At 43.4% G+C, this 19,393-nt stretch overlaps 1 protein-coding gene and 1 long non-coding RNA gene across 5 annotated transcripts in view; one reads left to right on the top strand and one right to left on the bottom strand.

The window, feature by feature from the left end:
- Adgrl2 (adhesion G protein-coupled receptor L2) overlaps positions 1-19,393 on the top strand; it is a 616,339-nt gene that overhangs the window by 431,332 nt on the left and 165,614 nt on the right. Inside the window, exon 1 of one of the 3 annotated variants that reach the window (XM_040751611.1) lies at positions 13,856-13,979. The exons of 1 other annotated variant lie outside the window; for it this stretch is intronic. The gene's annotated coding sequence lies outside the window, so the exon portion shown is untranslated. Of the gene's footprint in view, positions 1-13,855; positions 13,980-14,404; positions 14,537-19,393 lie in introns of those variants that run through there. One more of the 3 variants, XM_040751609.1, reaches the window with a different exon arrangement.
- On the bottom strand, positions 1,189-15,167 carry LOC121142286. 2 transcript variants are annotated; one of them, XR_005879265.1, is made up of 4 exons: positions 15,037-15,167; positions 5,616-5,645; positions 2,952-3,132; positions 1,189-1,444 (listed from the first exon to the last, which is right to left on the bottom strand). It is a non-coding gene; the product is annotated as an uncharacterized LOC121142286 (long non-coding RNA). The 2 variants fall into 2 exon arrangements; XR_005879264.1 differs by lacking the exon at positions 5,616-5,645.

Here is a 19,393-nt window from a genome sequence, read left to right on the forward strand (position 1 = left end):
ACTCGCTGGTCATGTTTCTAAAACTTCTGCAGAGCGAAGTGATTTCAAATAGTATTTACCAAATTCCAATTGAACGGAACTGTGGAATCAAATAAGAAGAGAATATGAAGGATCTAGCTAGATGTAGATGCACCCAGTTTTTACTTAGCATTGAGAAGAAATTTTACTTTTTAAAATATGTTTTCTGTTACGGGCTTTAAATGGTAGAAAACGTGTTGTTTCTTTTGGTTGTATGAACATAGACAAAGCAATTGATCAAATCACTCATTCAATTTTAAGAACTGACTTTAATCTTTTATATTTCAGGTTGTTGGAATAATAGAAATAAGTTGAAACATTTAGAAAATAAACAAATACTGTAATTAATGGAAGTTTAATTTTATTTAGTGTAGCTTATAAGAACCTTGTCTGATGACAAGAAAATATTTCTTTTGAGACAGGGGCTTAATCTTTTTTTTTTTTTTTTTTTTTGAGACAGGGTTTCTCTGTATTGTTTTGGAGCCTGTCCTGGAACTCGCTCTATAGACCAGGCTGGCCAACAGTGGCCTAATCTTAATGAGTTAAAAAATAAACTTTGGCTGGGCAGTCGTGGCACATGCCTTTAATCCCAACACTTGGGAGGCAGAGGCAGGTGGATATCTATGAGTTCAAGACCAGCCTGATCTACAAGAGCGAGTTCCAGGACAGCCTTCAAAGCCACACAGAAACCCTGTCTCAAAAAAAAAATATAAGTAAATAACTAAATAAAATAAAAAATAAATAAACTTTTTGTGTGGTATGTGTGTGTATCAGAGAGAGAGAGAGAGAGAGAGAGAGAGAGAGAGAGAGAGAGAGAGAGAGAGAGAGAGAGAGAGAGAGAAGAGGGAAAAGAGAATGACAGACAGACACACGGGGACATGGGGGACAGCTGGATATTTGAGAACAACTGTGGGTATTGGTTCTCACCACCCTCATTTGAGCCTCATCTCCTCATCTCCTCTTTCTCAGCACTCTGTAGACCAGGCTAGCCCTCCAGTTTCCCATGTCTCTGCAGAAGCTTGAGAATTATAGACAGGCTCTGCTGTGCCTTGTTTTATGGTGGTTTGGAGAATATGGATTCAGAATACAGTTGCACATTTCTCAAGTCCAGATTCTTGAAGCTATCTAGGTTTGCCGTGGACTAACTGTGTAGATCAGGTACACCTTGCACACTCTGTCATCCTCCTGCCTAAGCTTCCTGAGTCCTAGGATTCAGATATGAGCCATCACCCTTGGTCACCTCACTTTAGGCCTGGACAACACAGTCATAGATACTAATATCAGCTTCCAAACAGGAAGAGACTTATAATGATTTCCATTTAATGGAGTCTATCCAGCAATTAACACAATAATTGTTCTAGTAAAGTTTTAATAGTGAAGCTTCTGGGTGATTTGTTAACAAACAGTTGGCAGGTATTCATGTGCTCTGAAATAAAATTAAAGAAAATATCAGGTAATTTGAAAGTTGGCGAAACTGTTCAAAGAGAACAGCATTCCGACAGAACTACAAAATATACATTTTTAGAAATTACATGTCACCCAGTATTTCAAAATGTTGCAAGAGGTATTTTGTGGGTCTGCAATGTGTGATTTGGATCAATGGGTAAGAGTTCACATATTATATGTGAGATTCCAGGTTTCATCTTATATATATATGAAACAGACACTTTTTAAAAACGGAGTGTATTCCATATATATATATATGAGTATATTTCATATATATAGTTCTCATCTTGTGCAGTAATTCATGATTGGTCATATTTTCCAATTTATACCTGAGGCAGTAACATTCCATGAGAAATTGTCTTAACCTGTAGTCATACTAGAAATCTGTATGGGGAAATAGATACTATAAAATAAAATTAAGAATAACATTAGCAATGTGAACAGGAAACATCCTGCACTGGGATGTTGAAATGACTCAGGATCTGTAGATTGTCTGGATGCTAAGCAAACACTCTCCCTTGAAAAAGGAAATCTTAGCATGTGTGGGGCTATCAACTACTTGTGGTTTTAAGTTAAAGCTCTGCTTGCTTGTCTTAAGACATTCTGTGTTTAGCTGTTTCTGCCACGAGTCTTACTCATTTGTCCAGCTGAGGCTACTAAACTCTGCAGTTTGTAATAAGCCTTGCAAGGCTGTTTGCCTCTGTTTGTTGGTTGGAAGTGTGTGATTTCTTTCATGTGTCCTCCCTTGGTGAAACATAATTATGTGGTATGACATGATACAAAAGTAATGAAAAACAGCATTTACTTCTGATAAACACAGAGGGAAACCGAACGAGTCCAAGAATGAAAACAAAGCTTAAGAGAAGACACGGGCACGGATGGGGGTGAGGACAGCATCCAGCCAGGAGAGGAGAAAGTCAAGGAATGTGAATTTCAGTTAGCATGAACTGTGAGTAACAAATACATTAGTATCACATAGGCCCCTCGAGTACAGGGAAGCACACGTCTTCGTGTCTTATAGAGTGACACATAAGTCACACGTTTGTTCAGAATACAAAGTAGTGTCCACTGCAGCTTGGAGCTATGATGCCTAAAGGTTCCTGGAATAAAACAGGAACCGGATAAAAGGAAAATGGGCGGCAAGTAAGGTCACGGTGTGCTTATATGTGTACGTATCTACCATATGTATGTAGATGTGTGTACGGACACGTGTGTGTGTGTGTGTGTGTGTGTGTGTGTGTGTGTGTGTGTGTGTGTACCCGGCACCTGTGGATACAGGCCGAAGGTCAAATTCAGTTTGACAGAGCGTTTCCATGAATGTGGAGCTTACCAGTTGGGTTAGAATGTTTGACTAGCAAGGCTACGTAGGGACCCTTCTGTCTCTACCTCTCCAGCACTGGGCTTACAAACACATACAATATGCCAGCTTTCACATGCCTTCTGTGAGATCCACTCGGGTTGCTATGCCTGCACTGCAAGCATCTTACCTTCTCTCTAGCTCCCACACAGCCCTTTTGCTCTGACTTCTGACTTTCCAGAGAACAGGCAAATGGGTCAAGATGCACTTCTGTTTTCTTTAATGCCATTCCGAGAGACCACGAAACAATAGCAGAAACTGGGTAGTCATGGAAGGAGATGCTTTGCTAGCTCTGGAGGAGCCCATAGGATCTGTGGAGAATGCCAGGAATCTATGCTTACACATTTGTTTGCAAAGAAAAACGTCTCATGCTCAAGGTTGGTGTGAGGTTAAGAATATCCCATGTTCCCAGTTGCCCTTGCTTCGAGCCCCAGAAGCTAGAAATACATCATCTCTCTCTCTCTCTCTCTCTCTCTCTCTCTCTCTCTCTCTCTCTCTCTCTCTCTCTCTCTCTCTCTCTCTTTGGTTTTTCGAGACAGGGTTTCTCTGTATTGTTTTGGAGGCTGTCCTGGAACTCACTCTGCAGACCAGGCTGGCCTCGAACTCACAGAGATCCGCCTGCCTCTGCCTCCCGAGTGCTGGGATTAAAGGCGTGCTCCACCAACGCCCGGCGAAATACATCATCTCTTATTTGCCCCCCGCAATAAAATCTAGGACCTGACACATGATAGGTCAGTGCTCTACCCTTGAACTATATTCCCAGCTCCAAAATCTCGTTTTTAAGTTGACAAATAACAGATTAAATATCAAAAGATTGTGTCATCCTATACCCATGGGGCAAACAAACTTTATTGTATTTGTTGGCAAGACTTGGTAAGGTTAGCAGTTTGCAACATCTGAAGAATGCTGCCCTAATAGCTGGTAATATGTAATCACAATCTAAGGAACTCTTGGGTAGAGAACACATTAAATCAATATAGACAGAGAATGTGGCAGGCTACGTTAACAGTGGTCATTATGATGAAGACCCAAAGCTCCCTCCCCATAATCAAAGACAAACACAGAGAGAGTCAGTATGGTTTTCTTGACACTATGAACTAGCATTCCAGGGAAAATTCATTAAAAAAAACTATAATGTAAGAGCATGATTAGAAAGAAAACCAACATATAAAATGACAGCACAATGTCTACCTCTCTGGAAATTTCTATTAATTAATTTTCTCTTTAAGAAAGCATTAACAAAATTTCTGGTAATTTGGTAGGACAAAAACAAGAATGGTTAAAATGTGTTTCTAGCTCATAGGAGTAAGGTTGGGCTTTGACAGCTTAGTGAGGCATAATGAGCTAGGATGGAAGTGTGATACTCTTCAGAATAATGCATAATTTCTCAAAGATGTTTTGCCTTCAAATACAACCTGAGTGCCAGGGTTAAAAAGTTTCATTGACTCCAGTATCTGAGGTTCTCCTGTGTCGTGACAGTGATTGGGACAGGCAGGGCACAAGGGAGAATGGCTGTTCTATGCACAGTGACAAGGCCACCGATATTTCAACTTTGCTACACTCGGGGTACAAATGCCAATAAATACTGTCTTAGTTGTGTGACTTCCTGTCTTCTCAACACACACACACACACACACACACACATACACACACACACACATTAGATCATTTTGTAGCGGAAACTAGAAAACACCCTCAACAAATTGCCCTTATTTGTTATTGTGTTTACTAAATAAGAACATACATATTTAAGTACAACATTTTTATTAAATTAAGTTTTGGAAATCACTCAAATTTTGATTGCAATCACCAATATGTAAGAAGTTACATATAGCTCGCAAAAATACTTCAATGAACTGACTTAAACAAGCTATTTAAATTAATTTATTGCATTTGTTAATAAGTAACAATGATATGTATACTTACCATGTATGCTGATAAACATATTCTTGCAAGATTTCTAGGTTATTTGATTTCCATTATCTATATTGGCTAAAGTGGTGCTGTCATATCCGGACCAAGTAACTTTTTGATGCTGACCTGAAGTGTATCATGGTAAATCCACAGCGATAGCATCCTGACTCCCATTTATTCCATGAGCAACTGCAGCTGCTGAGAGCTGCGGAAGCCCGTGTTCTTCAGAAGGCTTCCGAGAACAGGTGAAGTGTTTCCAAGTTACCTCAGAGGTTGGTACGCATCATGCTATTCTGAGTGGCATATAATCCTACTATTTCCTGTGCCGTGTAGAGTTTAGAGTCAAGTCTACAAAATGTGGACTGGCTGAAGATATAGCTGGCACAGCATACGGGAGGGACTCTGGCTCCAGCCCAGGATGTGGGGGCAAGAGGGACAGTGCTGTCCAAAGACCCCCAGGATGTTTTCTCGACTACTCTCTCTCTCTGTCTTCTTAATTTAAAAACATAAACTTTAAGACTTAAGACTTCTTCAGGTCATTGTCGCCCAAAGTGTCATAGTCATCTTGTTAGAGCAAGGCCTTTTTGTAATTGTATCAATCTGCTAGCTTCTCCTGACTCTTTGTGTCAAGTGGCAAGTGATACAGATGGGCTTTACATAAGTGAGAGACAGGCCTTGCAAGTTTACCAAATGCCACAAAGATGCAGGGCAACTGTGGGTGTCAAATGAAGACCTCTTTGGCAAGTGAAACTGAAAAGACTGTGTTGAGGGGATTGTGCCACAAAATGGAAATGAAAACTAAAATGAACTCACCCTAAACTAGGACAACAGGGAGAAGAGCGCCCTCCAGGAAAAAATAATAAAACAAACAAATACAAACCAGCAGGACGGAGTTTCCCAAAGCAAGGACCTAGCAACCAAAAAGAAAAAAGAAAAAAAAAAAAAACACGTTTGGTAGAGGCAGAGGAGAGACTCAATTAAAGCTAATTTCCTTGCATGTTTAAAATTAACAGTGATTAGGAACTGTCATACGTTTTGTACCTTTCTTGAATTCACGGGAGTTAAACACACACACACACACACACACACCTTCAGAGGCAAAAGAACAAGATTTGGTTGAGAAAAACTATGTGAATAACTGTGCTGGACAGCAAATTTTCTGAATGGCATGCCTGTTGAGCATATATTATCCCCACGTCCTACCTATGTCCCTTGGCTTTGGGCCCTGCTCATCCGGTTGGCTGGTGTCTCTTCCTACCCCTCCTCCAGGCATATTTTGTTTGCACAAACAACCTATTTCTATGGGGAGGGGATGCGTTTGCCACTCTCCAGTAGCGCCTACAGCAGCACACGGAGGAAAGCAGTTTTCTATGACGGCTCAATAATTGCCTTTATTATCCTTACATGTTGAAAATTATGTCAGCCTACAATTTCAGAGAAAATGCAAAATTGAAAATGAATATAGAAAATAATGTGTAAGTTTTTCTGACATGAAATCACTGTGTGCTGCCAAATGGAGCACAAATGGCCCTCTAACAGAGGTCTTGTGGCAACAGTGGGTGATCAAAGACCTCCTAGGTGGCAGTGACACCAAGCCACACTGGCGATGTCAAGGACAGTACATCTGAATCCTGGCCTGTGTTTTCTTGGCAATACTCTGCTAGTACACAAACATACAGATACAGATATACACATACACATGTTCACATACATATATATATTTTACAGAATTTAAATAATTCATCCAAATAAATTATTTAGATGATTTAAAAATTCCTTTGTCAAACAGATTAATGGAACCTTGTTATTCAAAAGATAAATCATTTTATATGAAGTGGCAAAGACTTCAAGGGCTAATAAAGGTTTTATGAGAGATAAACTTTTAATGAATTAATACTTTTTCATGCACTTATTTTCTGTATACACAAATATATACATATATTCTTATATTGATATCTGCTTTAACATTTTTGACTGACTTTTTTCTTAGAAAAAGAATAAGTGTTCACATTATTTAAGACAAAGCATTCTTACAGATTTAGGGCTTAGGACATGATGCACTGGAATTCCCCAAATGAACTTCTAAATAGTGCTGTTAATGTTATTTGTATAAGAGATAAAATAGACGGGATTTTTTTCTGTTTGTAAATTATATGAATCTAGTAATCATTACTCATGAACAGTTTTATCCATGCCATTGTGTAGATTTGAAGTATATTGGGCCTGCAAGACTTTCTTCTGCATGGTCTAAATCAGAGTGGTATTTTGCTCTAGAAAAATCATGAACTAGTTTTTGTACAATGAGACCCCAAGACCCTGGGAACAATTGTAAGGATTTTTATGAAGTTCAGTGCACATTCTTCAGCTCAATTTTGGCATAGTTTCAATTTGAGACTCCACTGAAAGTCAGTTGGTTTATTTTATAATTAAAAACAAGGAAATCATAGTAACAAAATATATAATATATGGCAGTCTTGTTTATTATAGAAACATCCATAAAGAAAGAAACATGTTCTAAGTTTTCTCATTACCCCAACGGGAATTGCATCTTTAATCACACAAAGCTCAACTGCTTTCTAATTTTGTTTAAAGGGTTCCAGTACTTACGAAAACCAGATCAGGTTATTATAAATCTAGAGCAAATTAGAGTCACCAGCCTTCGGTCAGCCTTATGTAAGGGTTCTATGTATATCATAAATTTAATGGTATATTACGACACGCATCTGTTTTAGTTTTGTAGACGTTAATAATCTCACTATAGAGTATTTAAACATTTCTTTCATTAGCTGGAAAATTAAAGCAAAGATAAACTTGCTCCCTTTGTAAGGGACAATATTTTATAACTGACTTTTGAAAACCTATAAATTTATTCAAGTAGTTAGTTTTCTAATTATTTAATTCAGTATCTATTTTTGAAATTATGTAATTTCTTTCAGTACATAAGCATATGCCATCCTTATGATCTCGAATCTATACCTGCATAAAATAGCTTGTTATGCATATATGTATATGTGTACTTATGTTCGTAAGTTTAAAATCATTTTACAGCAAGGCTTGAGAGACAAAGTATGCATTAAATAATGGCACGGAAATGTCAAAATTCATTATTTCAGGTATTTCTAAAATCTTTATTTGACTACATACAGATTTATTTCCTGTATGACTACATACAGAGAAACATATAAAAGCATCCTAAGAAGTAATAATCTCCTTGGGATTCATATTATTTAAAAGCAAGTCTCATTCTTGGGTTTCTTGTCCATTTATACCTTACAACTGGCATTTGTTGTCAACTTCTCGGCGAATTTATTTTTAAAAAGCCCTTTTCTCATTATATCTATCGCCTTTATCTTTGAGACTTGTCACTTCACATACGACAATAACCCAGCATCATAATGAATTATTGTGTTTCAATTACCATTAGATAACAAACAGGAAATTAGTTTTTCTTGCAGTGCATTTTATATTGTCTGAACAATTTAAAATACATGGTTTGCATTTGGGCCATTAATTCAAGTATTAAAGACACAGTAGTAATTAAATTGGTACCATAATTATATCTCCATCGTGAAGGTGGGGAGACTCTTGGCACACTAATAATCCGTTTTAGTTCTGTTGCGATCTGTGATTTTAGCAGAAAGGGCAATTGAATTAGAGGGTAGATAATTCAGAGAAACACACAAAAGCATCCCAAGAATAGTCATCCAGGCAAATGTGCAGCAGCATCCTTTTAATGTTCAGTGGTTGCATGGGTTATAACTTAAAGCAAAAAAATATTTTGTGATTTTTTTTAAATCAAAATACTTAAAAATATCCACACCATAGAATCTCATAACTACCATAGCATTTCAGTACTGTTTTCAGGTACAGATGATTTTTAACATGATTGTAAATTTGAATATTAGTTTTAGAGAAAAATTAATTCCATCCTAATCTATTTTTATGTATCACAGAAACATGTGCTGATGATGTCATCGTGTAGTCTAGGGCCTAGGTAATGAACTGCAAGGATTTACAATGAGGTGTAAACTCAATGGAATGATTTCAATTATTGTGGAAAGGGGGAAATCTTAATATCTTATCAAGAAGCTATATGATGTTATCAAGAATCTACATAGCATTTTACTTTGTAAATTGCTATTCTGGTTCTCACAGGCTGGAATTTGTTTTTTTTACCAAAATAGACAAAACAAATAATTATCTTCAAAAATAAAACAGTGCTGGCATGTAGATCAACTGAGAGAATGCTTGACTGGTGGAACCCATGAAGCCTTGTGCTCTATGCCCAGCACCGTGGAAACTGGGCATGATGGCACACGTATGTAATTCCTGCATACAGGAGCTGAAGGCAGAAGGATTAGAAGTTTGAGGCTATTCTCAGCTGCATATCCAGTTAGAGGCTGGCCTGTGTTACATGGACTCCTTTCTCAAGAGTAAAATGGAGTGGAAAAATGACATAGCTATATTAATAAGAAAGTAAAACAATGGAAAATGTCAGTAAAAGCCAGTGGAAGTAATGAGAGCCAAAGTAAAAAGCGTCATCTTCTACAATTTTACACCATGAAGTATTTAAAAAATGAAGTAAATCTTGTGTGTTTATTTAAAAATATTACGACTATTTTATCTTGTACAGCTATGAGAACTTAGTTTTATCTTTTGACTTTCTAGAACTCACAGGGGGCATCTGTGTGTTTGCATTCTGACTCTTAGAGCCATTAGCAAGTTCAACCCATAATGCATTGGACTGTGATATGAATAGACAAAGCCATATTCCCTGAGCCATGGACAATCCCATTGTGAGGATTCGGTGGGGCTGCTGTTCAGCGTGGAGCAGCCGCCACTGTTAAACATCGCTTTGCTTTTGTTCTGCACTCAAGATGATCTACCAGGAATGACACATGCAGAGACTTGTATCTTGGTTTATTTTCAACAATTTTAAAAGAAACCTAAAGAAATTTCACCTGCATGGCTGACATAGGCAAGGTTTACATGCATTAAAAGGAATGGGAGAATGGTCATTTTTAAACACACACACTGACAAGGAAAAAGTGCTTAAGGATATGTACCATGAACAAAATAATGATGAGAAGTTGGGACAGAGAGTTGGTAGGAACAGCACACTTCTCTGTCTTTGTTTGACAGAAGCCTTGATAGAGGAAGATCTATAAGACCCAATTAGAGAAAATCCTCATGGTGCAGAGATTAGCAAGAGTTATGGGAACAATCTATGGAAAAGAAAGACTTTGACTTATGAGAAACTCAGTGGAACAATGATTATAAGGGATATCGTTTTTAATTTGCTTGCTTTCAAGTATCATAATTGTAATGGTATAAAAATTTTATAATCCTTTACAGATAGTTATGCATATTTAAACACTTGACGAGTATAGAAAAACTCATTCAGCTACTTATATGGGTGGATATTTTTTAAAAGTATTAATTATAAAATGGTCTTAAAATGCATATGATTATATATTCTAAATAATATCATTAAACATAGTACACCATAATCATATTTATATTGTGCTTTTCACTAGCCTGAATTTTGAGACTATATTGCCTCTTTTGTAATGTGTGGCTTTCTTGGACAAGATTTACTGAGCCTAGAGAGCTGAGAGAATAATTAAAAACTTATTGGCTTTGCCAAATGCTCTCATATGTTTCTGGTCTCATGGAAAATGAGTTTTGATTTCATTTTAGCTCCATGAATGGCAAAGAAGAAAAAAAAAAGGAAGGAAGGAAGGAAGAAAGTAAAAAAAAAAAAAAAAAGCAAAGCTAGCAACTTTCACCCAGCTCTAGTTAAGTTCACACTGGCTCACACTGACTTGAGATGTCCTAGAGCATTGTGTCAGAGGACTTTGTGGAGCAGGGAGCTGTTTCTGCACCAAACATCAGAGAGTAGTATCAAGAAAAGAGGTCCAGGTTTATTTTAAGCTACAATCTAACTAATTTTGCTCCTAGTAGTTTTGAACTAGAGAGTAGTTTCATGTTTGTTTTTCCTTCTGTTTTTGAAACAAAGTAGCTATGTAGCTCAACTATGTAGCTCTGGATGTCCTCGAACTAACTCTGTAGACCGACTGGCCTTGAACTCATAAAGATCTGCCAGCCTCTGACTCCCCAGTGCTGAGATTAAAGGTGCGCACCATTATGGCCACTGTATTCAATACCCCTTTTCAACTTCTTAGGTAAAGATGTGTTCTTGATGACAGACCCACCTTCCCTCCAAGACAGTCCCCTTCACCAATTTAGTTTAGTCATCAGGTTGTTTCACCCACAGTCACATCCCAGTCTCTCTTCTGCATTGCAGGCCTGTGTAGCTTCTTTTGGACTTGGTTTGTTTATATTCAAGTTTGTTCCAGCTGGGCAATGAAGAAACTACCAGCTGAATTTACTGGCTTATACCATTTCCAACACTTTGCCGCTATGTCCATTTTCAATTTTCTTCTTTAGCTTGTTACCTAAACTGTCACTCCTAAGACTGTATCTTGATAAATACCTGATGATTTTCCTTGGAAACAAAGGTACATGGATGGCAAGTAGCTTTGGAAATTAACGTGATTTCAGTATCAGAAATACATGAGCCTACTGAATAAAATAATTTCTACTTTCTTGAAGTTGTTTAAATTAAAACCATGCGTTTCTACAGTTGGGAAAACATGTATGGTAAAAATGTTTGAAGCCCAGCAATCTCTCTAACCACATAAGCTAATGAGTTCCTTCTGTTTTCTTTGAATGAAATCACCATGAGTGGTTAGATGTTGATTTAACATAAAACAAATGGAAATGGGTGTTTCTTTTGTCCTTTGTAGAATCTATTAAAAAAAAAACAATTAGCAAGTATGATGAAGAAGTCAGTGATTTTTGCCATTACTCAAATAGTAATACCAATTGAGTAGTTGTGTCCAGTCCATTGGATATTAGGAACAAATAACATATTCAATTCCCCTGACATTGCTCACATCTGTAGACACTATTTAGCAGCTCATTTCATTTTTTTTCTTCTACTGCCATAACACCTGTATTGCTGTAGACTGTGTTTTGAATTGTCATGAAGTGTCAGATAAGTTATGTCTTCTGGATGTGGACAGCTTTGTGGAGTGTATCACATAACAGTTCCTTTTCAACGTCAGGTCTGGTGCTAACAGCTTAATCTTGAATATTTAAATTGGATTGCTCTTGCAATTCTTTCTTGTATATATACACATAAAGTTGAACTATTATGATACATAAATAATAAAGAATTAAAAATTCCTTACCATCACTCTGTGTGTGTGTGTGTGTGTGTGTGTGTGTGTGTTGGCATAGCAAGTATACATTCTTAGGGTTGAAAATCTTCTGAACCTTTGAGCTGTAGAGAATACACACTCTATTGAATCAAGACTGGAAATTCTTATGGGTCATTTTATGTTCCCTGAAGTTGTAACTCACTTTTGGCAAACTTTTCTCCTTTTAAGTGTGTGTGTGTGTGTGTGTGTGTGTGTGTGTGTGTGTGATGTTGTCTCCTTAGAAACATAGCAGTGAGTGACTCACTTTATGTCCTGGGCATCAAAGAGTATCAGACATATGAAATGTAGACAGTGGTTTCTTTCAGAGATTCTTTCTCAGAGAATTAAATAAATGAGCCAACATATGGCCAGCTTAATTCAGGCAAAAATGTCTATTGATTACTTACTAAGCTCACTAAATAAAAACTTCAGGCTAAGTTTTGCTTCCCCAAAGAAAATAGGATTAGACGGGCCTGTGCACTCACTGGGGCTTCCTGTGAATCAGGGCAGATGAATGAAAACCTTCAAAGCCGAACAAAAGAGAGAGCTCAATTTTTTTTCAGCAAATGCAAATTATTAGTAGTTTGACATACCGTGTTTTACACTCGCAAATAAAACATTTTTTTAAAAAAGGAAAATGTGATAATAATGATCTTTATTTTAAGATCTACTACTTTAAGTAGGTGGACTTAACTTTTCTAGGAGGACCTGCTCCTTGTACAGCTTTTGACTAGTGGGAAGATGTAAGCACACTAGGGTGCTTTGCAGAGCTCTTTATGGGTGTGTGTTTTACAGACTACTTGAACTCTGCATGGATGGTATTTGAACTGGTTTACCTAAGAAATTCCAAGTAAAAAGCATATGTCCTGTGAAGCCCAGCTACTCTACGTTGCTGAATTAAAAAGCACCCTACGTCCAGTAGAAAAAACCGGGTCATAGGAGAATCTCCTTTGAATCTGAGAATGACAATGTGACTCGGATATGTGCACATGTAACTTCAGATTTTCTACAGTCAAGAACGCAATTGACCGGTATTTGAACGACTTTAGTGCTGCAAATATTTGGCTCTGTGACAAAATGCAAATGCTAATTGATATTCAGAATCTTCGGAGTCTTCAGAGAAATCTCCTGTTGACATTTTAATAACGTTGTTTGGAATGATTTCCGAAGTGTGGTGACTGCAACATACCCGCAGTCACAAAAAGTACATATTGTTTCTGAAAGCAAACAAGCTCGAGTTTCATCCGGTTTTCTAGAGGCTTCAAATCTGGGAGAATCAGTTTCTCGGAAGGCAAATGGCTGAGTTCATTAACTCACTCGGTAGTTTATGAATACAAAGGAAAACTTACTGTTTGTGCTCAGAAATCTTGGAATGGAAACAAAAATCCAGATTTGACTATTTACCTCCGTTTATTTATTTATTTATTTATTTTAATTTATTTTCTCCTAGCATGATATTGTTGTGGTCTGGTCCTTTCAGCTTGTTTCTGTGGTTTGCTGACACTGTCAGCAGAGAGGGACAGGGAAGTGTTTGGAGAGGACAAGAGCTTCCGCGGTTTCAATGTAAGGAAACGGGAGACAGATCTAAAAGGACCCTGGATGCTCTAGCAAGCAAAGCCCTGCAGTCTCCTTCCCTTCCGTTGCATATCCTGGTGAGTTTAATCAAAAACAAACAGAACGCCCTTGTGAAATATAGTCAATAAAGTCAAAGTTTAGCTAGCTCTACGTAACTACAAAGCAAAAGTCATCGCAATTAAAAAAAAATGTAACTTTCGTTAACGAGCGCGCCGGAAATCTCAGGTATCAAAGACGCATTAGCCCTGGAGCGTCCCCTGCGCGCGGCAGCCGGACAGAGTCAGCGGCGGCGAACAGACCTCCTTTCTCCTGCGAGCAGTCACACAAAAGGAGGGCTGCGGAAACTAAAAAGTTTCGGAGCCTCCGGCTCGGGGCGCGTGGAGCAGAGAAAACCTGGAGACGGGGTGGGTAAAAGACGCTTCCAGAGCGTCCCGACGCAGTCCTGGCAAGGAGTGAGCTCCTGGGCCTGGAGGGGAAGAGGGAAATAGGGAACGGGGTCCCAAGCTGCAGGCCCCAGCGGCCCCAGTGCCCGGCCCCCGGTGGCCAGAACGCCCGGCTCTCCCGGATCCCCTGCACCGGGATCCCGAAATAAAGCGATGTTTGGAAAGTGCATGTGTGCGCGCGGGCTGGAGAGCGTGCAGCGGGCTCGCCCAGAGTGGAGTTGGGGGGGGGCGGGGTGCAGAGGGTGAAGGCTGGAGACCGAACCCCGGGACCTGGCTGGGGGTGGGGTGGCGTGGGGGACGCCAGCCGATAGCCAAGAGGAGGAGAGGGGGAGGGGCGCGAGCTTGCGCGGGCGCCTTTGGGGCGCGTTCCGCGGCCGTGCGCGCGCGTCCCCCGCCGCCACTGCCACCAGCGCCTCCCGGAAAGCCCTGTGGCCGCCCCACCGGGCCGAGCCCGGGCCGGCCAGTCTTGGGGCGGCTGCTCGGCCGTCGCCACCGCCACCCGCAAGGCTAGATCGCCTGTAAGTGTCCCCTTCGCTCCTCCTCCTCCTCCTCTCTCTGCCCAGCGCTCGGGCGCCCGGCTACCGCAGCTGCTCCAATGGAGTGGAAAATGGCCATTGGGCGCAATGAGTTCTAGATTATCTGCTCCGCGTTTTGGACTCAGCTGCCTGTCTTCCTTGGAGTTTGCACAAGCCCCTTGGCTGGCAAAGGCGGGAGGGAGGGACGGATGCTGCGCCGGGGTCCGCAGCTCATATGTTTATATGATTAGCAGTCCTGGGGTGGGGGGTGGGGGCTGGGGGTGGGGACTGAGGAGGAGGAGGAGGCAGGAGGTGACTCCAGTTCAGCCCTAGCTGAGTCCGTGTCAGGACTTCGGGCTCCCCGTCTCTCGCTCCCTGCTCTCCTCGCTCTCCTCCTCTAGCTCTCACTCTCTCGGCGCTCACACACACTCACACCCGCGCACACACACACTCACTCACACGCACACGCACGCAGAGGTGCCCGAGCGCCGTCGGGAGCTTACCGGAGGAGGATTCTTGGCGATTGTTGAGGGGACCAGCCTCCCTCCGCGGCTGTGCATCGGCGCGGCTCTTCCCTGCTCCTCCCGTCGCTTCCTTCCCCCCGCGACCCCGAGTTCCTCGTCTCCTGCGTCCGCAGAGCCCACCACCCCCCAACCCTCAGGCCAGGAGCCCCGACTTGTGAGGAAGGGCCGGCGGCAGAGTCGTGCCCCAGGCCGCAGGGGCGGCGCGTGCGCCGGATGCAGGTCCTGCCCGCGCGCTCCGGGCTTCTCCGGACAGACTGACGGACTTGGCCTCGCTCTCCCCGGGCTCGTTCCCTCCTCCATCTCCCCCCACCCCGCGCCGCTGCCAGGAGACTTCCCGAGTCGGCGCACCTCCGCCTGCCTCGCTCTCCGATCCCCGCATCTTTTTGGTTTTTGAATTTTGATTTTTGGCTCCGAAGGGAGCGTGCGGCGGTAGGCGCGCACGCGTGTGTGGGCAAAGCCGCCCCCCCGACCCCCCGGTGTCGCGGAGCGGCGTGTGGGAAACTGCGGGAAGATGTTGACTTAAGCCCCCGGCAGCCGCCCGGGCCGCTGGGCTGCTTGGCTGGACTCGGCGGCTGACGGCGCTGGAGACTCGAGCCGGAGGACACGCCGAGGAGCCGAGCGGCGCCGTGGTCCGGCCCGCCAGCCGTGGCTGCCACCTCGCCGCGCGCGCTCGGCCGCCAGGAGCACCCGTGCCGGTCGCCGGGGGCCCCCTCTCTAGCGTCCGTGTCCCCGCACGGCACCCAGCACCAGATTGGCCCTCCCCCGGGGCACACACCGAGGTAAGCGACAACAATGTGCCTCTGTGCCCGACTTCGGAGACCTGTTTGCTGGGCGCCTCCTGATGATGGGTCTGACGCCTCGGAGGTGGCCGTGCCGCCGGGGTCCGAACTGCGCTGGCCACCGGTGCGCAGCCCTTCCCGCCGACATCGATCCGCACAACTCTGTGCGGTGCAGCCCGCTCGCCGGGCCGCGTGTGGCTATTGTCACGCTCTCGGGAATCAGGCTGGCTGCTGGGGACCGAGAAGGCGGGGGTGCGGGCTTGCGAGGCAGCTCCAGCCTAGACTTGCATGGGGGGGGCATTTCTTCAAAAGCTTGGGGACCAGAAGGTGCCCTTGGTTCTTTACGCAGCGGGGCTGGGAGGGGACTGTGAAGTGCGTTTTCGGCCGGGCTGTCCCGCCCCAGGTGTTGGGCCTCAGGCTCGGCAGGGACTCGTCCGTGGCTTGTCCCCGGGAGCGAGTCCCTGGGAAGGGGACTGCGGGGGAGGGCTTGGATGAGTTGTTGCGGGCCGTCGTTTCTTGTCGTTGGTCAGGTGGTGCCGAGAGGCGAGGATGGGAGAAAAACACACCCAGATGTGGCCGCGCCGGTTTCCAGGCTGGCAGCGATTAGGGGCGCCTGCTGCCGGGGGTCGGGGGAGCCCGGCGACGGGGCGGGAGGGTGGCGGGGGCCCGGGGACTCAGCGAGCCGGGGCCAGGACAGAGAAGCTCCAGGACCGGCAGTGAGAGGGCAGCAGCGGGCCGCGCTGGGCCTGCAGGAGAAGTTAAGGGGCGTGGGCTCCCGGGTTGCCTTTGGGGTGGGGAGCCTGCTAGGTCGTGTGCGAGCCCCCGCTTGGAAGCAGCAGGGAGAGGGAGTCGTGGGAGGAGCTCGAAGGGAGGGAGACCCTTGGGGTCGCTGGCGTGGGCTCCTGCATTCGAGATCCTGCGCCACACCACAGGGACGAGGGCGACCCACGGCGAGAAGGCGTCCCTGAGTGTGCAGGACTCCTGCACTTGGGCCAGCAAAGTTTTTTTTTTCCCCTCCCTTTCTCTTCGAACTGCAGGGTTTGGGTTAGAAGAAATCGCTGGCGGCTTTAGCGAGTGCGGGGCTGTCTCTGAGCAGAGGCCGAGGCACGTGCGTCTCCCTGGGTGTTTATAGCCCTTGGTCCTCCTGCCTGTCCTCTAAAGGCAACGTCCTGCGCTGCCCATCATAGCCCTTCCCTGGCGTGTTGGGGGGGCTCCTCCCCCAGCCTCCTTCCCTCTCTTTTCCCCCTCTTTCCGGCCCCTCCGTTGCGTTCCTCCAGATACAAACAGTGCTGTCTCATATTCAGACGGAGGAAACGTTTCCCTCCCGCTTCACGAAGGTGTCAGGCTGCTCAGCCGCTTCTCCAGGCAGCCTGGGCGCGCCTGAGTCTCGGCGGCAACCAGATGGTTGCCGTGACAAAGGCCAGGTTTCCGAGGAGGACCCCTTCCCCCTCCCCCGCTGCTGATTCTTCTGCATTCCCGGGTTCTGGGTCCCCCTGCATGTTGCCCCTTTCCAGAGGCGTCGTTTCCCCGGTAGTTGGTCCATTCATCCCCCACCCCTCCCCTGCAGTCTTAAGTCTTGAGCCCGTCCTCCCAGTTGACGCTACCTACCTCTAGTTCCAACCTTGAAGAAAGGCACGCCCGTTGGGTCAGGGGTTGCCTGTTGGGAGTCACTTGCTAAGTCGGGGTCTTTGGCGGGTGAGCATTGAGAAATAGGCGCTAAAAGAAGCACTGGTTCGTCCACAGAGATGCAGAAGTTTTTTGGGGGGGATGACCGGGACAGCGTCCAGGTTGGCTAGAACTAGCCAAAGGTAACTATAAATGGTAGAGTGTCCTTTGATGTTTACCGGGTACCCCTGGAGACGCCTTAAGGAAATCTGCCTAAGTTCAGGTGTGTGTTCGAACTTTGTCTTCCCTCCCTCCGCCGTCCAGTAAACTGGTGCGTGATGGAATCCCGAGGAACGCTCGCTCTGCCGTTGAGTTCCTTTTGTTGCTTCGCTCTAAAAGAGGTGCCATCTCACATGCTGCTCAAATTGTTTGAATTAACGCGAGTGTGAATTCTTACCGTTTGAAGGGGACGATTAGCATATCAAAGGTTTCTTAGCTTCAGTTCAATTGAGAAAACTGCAGCCTGCCTTCCTTTTGCTTCCCAGCAGAGGCCCAAAGGGCAATGGGAATTGTAAAGGGTGCAGGCTGGAAGGAGCGTCCAGGCTGTGCTGCCGAACTTTCCCCGTTCTGCAATTATGGGAGCTAAGAAACATTGTCTGTTGCTCTGGAGCGCTTGCAGATGGCAAGACAATTCTTTTCTATTGATAAATGGTTTGTTCTTAGGGGAACGGTGACCTTTTGTTTTTAGGATAGTCTCTGTTGCGTTTCTTTTGGGGTGCCTTTAGTGGAAGACTCTAAGAAAGCCTTAGCGTGTAACCTAAAGCTTTTCCATGACACACTTTGCTCTGTTATTACAATTAGAAGGGCTTCCAATTAGTCTATATAACAGTAGCTATTTTGTGATAAGACACTCATTGCTACACATTGGAAACTTTTTTTTATATACTTGCTAATTTAATAGGAATAAAAGGAAGTAGAGCTTGTTGAAAATTAAAAGCCCATGTGAGCTATATTAACACAACTTCTGATACAAGTATCAGCTTGGAAAGGGTTTCTACTTTTTTTATTTAGCTTAAAGTTGTTTTTCAAGAAAACACTGAGTTTGTTTGATTCAGTGTATAGAGCACTGTGTTGTCTGAATTTCCTTTAGCAACCCAGAACTTGAGTGAAGAAAGAAATAAGAAACTCATCTGTGGGGCATTTGTGGAGGGCAAAGAGGTCAAGAGAGAGCTCTTTTCTTATGGGGAAAATTACTTGTATTTATTTCACTTCAGTTTTTCAAAACTGATTTCTAAAGATAAACAGAATGCTTGAAAATTGTAACCAACCTTCCTTCCTTCCTTCCTTCCCTCCTTCCTTCCTGTCTTTTTATTCCTTTTTCTTTTTTCTTTTTGGTTTACCTGTGATGTTTGCTTTTGACCCCCAGCTGACATTCTTTTCTTGGAGGAAGGATTATTTACTTAAGGTTGGGATTCCTGACTTCTATTTTAATAATGGAAATGAATTCTAATGTAGCAATTTTGGGGGGGAACCTACCATTAATTGCCTAAATAGTTTAGTCTTTTGTTTAATGGGGTGATAATTGTTTTCAGATCAAGATGAGTTTTTTAGTGCCTTTCCAAAGGAGAGCATCACCCTGCAAACATTTTATGATAGCTGTTTATCTGCTTTGTTCAGTAGCTAAAGAAGTACTGTGGTATTGGGGTGGGCGACATAATTGACAGCAATTGTGTCTCCTGTGCTCCCATTGTCTGAACTCCTCTGCTTCGACTGCCAAGTGATGAAGAAAGCATACCGTCCTTTCCTTGAGCGCTATTAGTGATCATCCAAAAATTGCCTTGAAAATATCATTCTTCATTTTCTATGATCCCGGGTTTGACAATTCCCTAAAGGTGTGAAATGCAGTGAAAATAAGATTTTTCAGAATCTAGATGACAAAATTGGGCTACTTA

This window comes from Mesocricetus auratus, unplaced genomic scaffold (genome assembly GCF_017639785.1).
Source record: "Mesocricetus auratus isolate SY011 unplaced genomic scaffold, BCM_Maur_2.0 Super-Scaffold_100009, whole genome shotgun sequence".
In the NCBI taxonomy this organism is placed as follows: Eukaryota; Metazoa; Chordata; class Mammalia; order Rodentia; family Cricetidae; genus Mesocricetus; species Mesocricetus auratus.